Raw genomic sequence first — 6000 nt, 5'->3', positions numbered from 1 at the left:
TTGATGAAATATGCTTATTTTAGAAACATTTTTCTAAAGTGAGTACCTATTATGATAATGAACTCAATTTTTAATTTAAAAAAACTAAAAAATCATGAATCGATCATTTTCATGTAAATGTATGGTAAAAAACATGAACAATAAATTTTATTCTTATTCAACATTAATGACCAAATTATTTATAAAGTTATGCACATTAGGCTATTATATAATTATTCATAAAGTAATCAATAATGTCATTATAAAAAAGCATTAATCTTTTTTAAAACATAGACATAATTGGATAATCATTTAAATATTATTGTAACAAATTGATCTAAGAGGTTATTTTCATATCAAAATATCTAAGAAAAAGGTTAAGTGTGCTTGGCCTAAGAAAAATAAGAGTCATTTTAAGGTTTGTTTACTTGGTTAGAGAGGGACCTTTTGAAGACCAATTTAGGTTAGCCAACTCACCCACAGTTAACCAACCTATCCACACGTAATGGCAAGCCTGGAGTGCATGAATTTCAAAAATGGGTGACAAGGCGATTGATTCAACTAGTGAATTACACTGGAGAAAAATTCCAACATGATCTTGAATACCAACATAATCCTCCTTTGTGGAAAAGTCTCAAAAATATATCCTAATCATCATCATTTGTTTCAAGATATTAGTTATGTGAATATTTATGTAAGGGTATTTTTGATTTTTCACAGAAAAGAAGAAAATACAAATTATATTTTGAAAACTCAATTTTTCTCGAAGACCTACATCAAACCAAGCCATGAGAGATAAAGAAAGAGCTTAGATCGGGTATAATTGCTCAAAGAACAAATATTTAAGGGGTAAAATGAATCAATTAACTAAATTGCTTGAATCGACTCTACAATCAACATCACATGACAGTTGTATAAGTAACGCTTGGATTTAAGATCACTAAGTTATTTTATATGGGGAATATTATTCTTTAATTCTAATTATACATTATCCTAATTAAAGATAATAAAAGGATAATATTGAGTATAAAATGAACTATATAAAGGTATTTGAGTGATCTAAAAAGGACACTAAGTGAATTAGAAAACATTTTTCACATATTCTAAAATAGTATTGATTATAAATTCCTTGCGCAAGGTGAAATGTGATTTGAAAAGAGTTTAAAATCTTATTCAAAAAATCGATGACTATAATGTTAAAGATAAACATGATTTGATAAAGTAAATACACTTTATGCTATAATTTCTAAAGTAAAACTTTCTTGATGAATGAATAATAATTATACCAAGAAACTGGGCATTGAAAGGCTATGTCAAATCACGTATGACTTTTTTAATATTTAGGGGTCATGACATGTTGCTAAATGGTGCACTTAATCTTTAAATATAAATTATTTAATAAAATTTTAAGTTGATAATAAATTCAATTATTTAATTTAATTTATTTAAAATTATGATTTATATTTGAGCTAACATATTAAAAACCTAATGAGTTACACATATTAAGAACAAATAGTTAGAAATTAAACTAGAATGTTGAATCAAGTGTGAATTGATTGTAAATAATTTTTAGAAATTGAGAACTTAAATATTATTAATAAAAAGGATTATAATGATAGACATAGAAAAATCAAGTAGGGACTTAAATGCTATAATTTCTAAAGCAGAACTTTCTTGATGAATGCATAATAATTATACCAAGAATCTGACCATTGAAAGGTAAACCATATATGACTTTTTTAATATTTAGGGGTTATGACATGTTGCTAAATGATACACTTAATCTTTAAATATAGATCAATTAATTTTTGAATTGATAATAAATTAAATTATTTAATTTAATTTATTTAAAATTATAATTTATATTTGGGCTAATATATTAGAAATCTAATAGGTTACACATATTAAGAACAAATGGTCAGGAAATATACTAGAATACTGAATCAAATGTGAATTGATTATAAATAATTTTTAGAAATTAAGAACTTAAATGTTATTAATAAAGAGGATTACAATTATAGACATAAAAAATCCAATTAGGGACTTGATTGAATAAATTTATAAAATTTTCATGAAATAATATATGTAATATTGTTCAGGGGGTAAAGTGATAGTTTGTTATTTATATGGTTATTAGGTTTTTTCTATAAATAGAATACCATGCCTTATATTTTACACACATAACATATCGTGCACACTTCACCTAAATAGATAGAGAAAACAAAGACCTAGCGCTTAAGGCATAACCATCCCTCTTTTCTAAAAGGATTTTAGAAGATTTTTCACTTGTGATTCATATAAATTACTTTTAGAAGCTAAATATTTAAACGACTTAAGATTTGCGATATCCCAACCTTGAAAAAATTGATCAAACCCTAAATGATTTTAGATTATCTAACGAGCTCCTTGAAACTCCTAAAAAAATTTTAAATTACCGTTTTTTATACATTTAAGAGTTTCAAGAAATCTAACAGTTCAAGGTTGTTAGGTAGAGTAATATCTTTTTTAGCCATTTCTTGAAGTTCAATCCATTAAAATTTACAAGTTTCTCACCATACACAACATAAGATGATAGTAAAATCCTCCATCTTGAATTAGTACCTTTTCAAGCAAGATTGTTTAACGTAACCAAATTTTAAGAATAAGACATTGATATTTCTAAAACCAAAAAGCCAATATTAAAATTTAACTATACTTAAGCAATTATTTGTAATATAATAATAAAATAGATAACTTAATCACAAACTAAAATGAATAAATAAATAAAGGTTTTACAACTAACTTGATTATTAATCACAATTTAATAGTTTGGTTCAATATATATTATATTTAACATGCATCAAGCAAACATGGTTTTATTTAAAGTATAAAACAAATGGCATGAACATAACAATCTAGAATAACAATTAGATATATAACTTAAAAATGTAGTTGCTAACAATCTCTTAAATTATTGAGCTAGTTTGCAAAGATCTAGATGTATAAACTAAACAAATGTCTAAATAAAGCTTTAAAGATATAATTAGAAATATTACTTGTGATATGAATGATAGAACCTAATGTTAATTCAAATAAGTTGTTTGTTTAGTCTAACTATATGACATAAGCATTTAAATACAATTGATATAAGATAAAGTTAAAATCTTAAAATAAAACAAGCATGCTTGAACGAAAGCTGCATAAACAAAATCTAAATGAGATTTTAAAAGCACTTAAGAATCTATATAGATGAAGATATGTTCTTATCAAGGATCAATTCTTTATTATGAAGGCCTTATTGCTCATTTCTTGATGCAAACAAAATGATCACAATCATCCTCTCATGATTTTAACACCATATATTATTTAGTTGCACTTTTAAATAAGATCCACAAACTCAAGAAAAATATTACTCAATTCTCTCTACTAAGAAAAATAACCTAAGCTCTAGAATAAAAAGAAAAATAGTAAAAAACTAAGCAACAAAGAGGCAAAAAAAAGTTGGGAAAACAATATGAAAGAAGGAAAATGAACTTTGTAAGGTGTGTGGAACATCTCCCATTCAACCACTTTTTGTTTATATTAATTTTTTAAACCAAAACTAATACAAAATAAAGTCTAATAATTACTAGAATTAATTACTGTCATTTTGACTTAATTATATGCCATAAATTGATAAGAAACCTTATAGTTTTTTTCTTAAACACTACATTTTTTCCTTACAAAATAAAACTATTCAGGAAGTGAAATATTATTATTCAGACTATTCATTCATGGATTGATTAAACAAATATATTTGCAAAAATTAATTTTTTATGCCTTAAAAAATTATTTTACAAAAAATCAATCTAAGTCTAAAATGGATTGACAAAAAATAATCTTAAAAAAACACTTAACAACTAACCCAAACCCACACCCAGGGCTCAAGTCGAGTATGCATGAGTGACTTAAGCCCAAAGCTTACTTAACCTAGGGTCTTTTTATCTTAAAAGCTTCGGTGCTCTATGAGATCATTTTTAACTTTTCAACTTCCTATTATTTTGTATTCTTTTTAATGTGAGATAAATGTTTTTAGATTTTATAAAATATGCTAACCATGTGTTTATTGAGATCAATTTCTTATTTATTCATAATTTATTTTATTCATGTTAATATTTTATGTTAAAATATTTTTTATTGAAGAATAATTCTCAATAAAATTTTAACCCTAAAGGTAATTGCACTCCATTATGAATTTAACCTCACATGTGCCGATTAACAAAGTTTTTTAAAACAATTAGATATTGTCAAACTTAGCTAGGCAAGTTTTCTACTATTTGAGATTATTATTATCATTATTATAGTTCTTAAGAAAAGTGCTTGAGAGGATACTAAGACCAAAATATATTGTTGAATTATATTGCATATCATGATGTTTAGCTATAGACAAAGAGAAGAAAAGGATGACAAGCTATCATGCAGTCGGAGTTGTAATGTGACGTAAATATTTTTTTAAAGTATTATTCAATTGAAAATATATTAAATTAATATTTTAAATTTTTTTTTGATATAAATACATCAAAACTATAAAAAACACTTGTGAAGCATAAATTTAATATTTTTTTTTAATAAAAAACAATTTGAAAAACTGAAACGCTAATATAATATCACATGGGTTCGTAATCAAATACATTCCTAGGTCTTCTTTAGGCAGAGATGCATGTGACAGATGGAATATTTTGTTATTTTATTTTTATTGTTTCTTTTCTTTTCTTTGTACCGTGAATTTTCCCCTTTACTTGCCTAGTTTTCATTGCCGGAGCATCTATCTTTTAATGATTATAATGCCTTTCCTTTTACTTTTCTTTATTTTAGCTTATTCCATTCATTTGGTAATGCACAGCAACAAATCGGCCTTGCTGTTGTTTTTGGAATATAATACTTATGTATTAAAAAAACTACAAATAATAAATATAAAAGCTAACTATGTTCAATTATTCATGCTTAGTTTAACAATAATTTATGTAATTTTCTGTTTATGTAATTTTCTACAGAAAATTACATACAAAATCCTAACTTCTTCTTGGACCCACGAACTTAATCAAGATTTAATAGCCATTCAATTATTTAGTAAATAATCTAGTGATAAGAGTTTAAGATCAAGAAATTTACTCCATCTGTGATCTCAAACTTAAGTCCTATAGTTGTTAATATGATAGTCACTAGAGTTTCACATGATCATTAACTTCAAAGCCTGTGAGATTAGTCGAGGTGCATGCAAGCTAACCCAGACCCCATGTTAATAAAAATAATAAAAAGATTTAATAACCATTCAAAGGAGAGGTTCCAATCTAATTCTAAACCTGGTTCTTCTTTCAGTGATAGAAACCAAGAACATCAACAAAAATCCTTCAATGAATCATTATACCAATAAAAAAAATTTTAAAATTTTAAAAATATAGATTGGACTGTGTTTTTAAATAGTCCCCACTAACTAATCATAAAAAAGCTAATAACATCAGCAAAAAATCCTTTAATGAATCATCATACCAATTTCATTAACTTTTTTTGCCCCTTGGTTATATTGTAATTAGCGGACGAGAATTACCCTCTAAGCATCATCATCAAACCACAATGGATTATTTCATGACTGTAAAGTTTCTGATTCTTAAAGGATAAATTTAAAGTTCCATATTCAGCTCTAAGTTCCAAAGTAGAAAAATTCTTCAGTTGTTAAAAAAGGAAAAGTAGAGACTGTAGTTTAGTCCTTTAGCTAACTAGGAAAAATGAGAAATTCTCAAATTCATGCCTTTTGCATCATTGGAATACCTAAAAAAAATAAAAAAAATTGATACAGTGTTGACTTAGCAATCTTTAAAGCCAAAAAGAGTAAGAAATTATGAAGCATGATAAAAAATGTAATCAAAAGTCATAATTGCAATTCCTATTAAATTAAACCCCAAGTTATTAATCATATATAGGATAAACTAGGTGTAATCAATTAATAAGGTATTTAATAATATGGTAGGTATTATTTTTTTTAAATATATTAAAATAATATTT

Source organism: Populus alba, chromosome 5 (genome assembly GCF_005239225.2).
Source record: "Populus alba chromosome 5, ASM523922v2, whole genome shotgun sequence".
NCBI lineage: Eukaryota > Viridiplantae > Streptophyta > Magnoliopsida > Malpighiales > Salicaceae > Populus > Populus alba.
Note: the sequence above shows the minus strand (reverse complement) of the source record.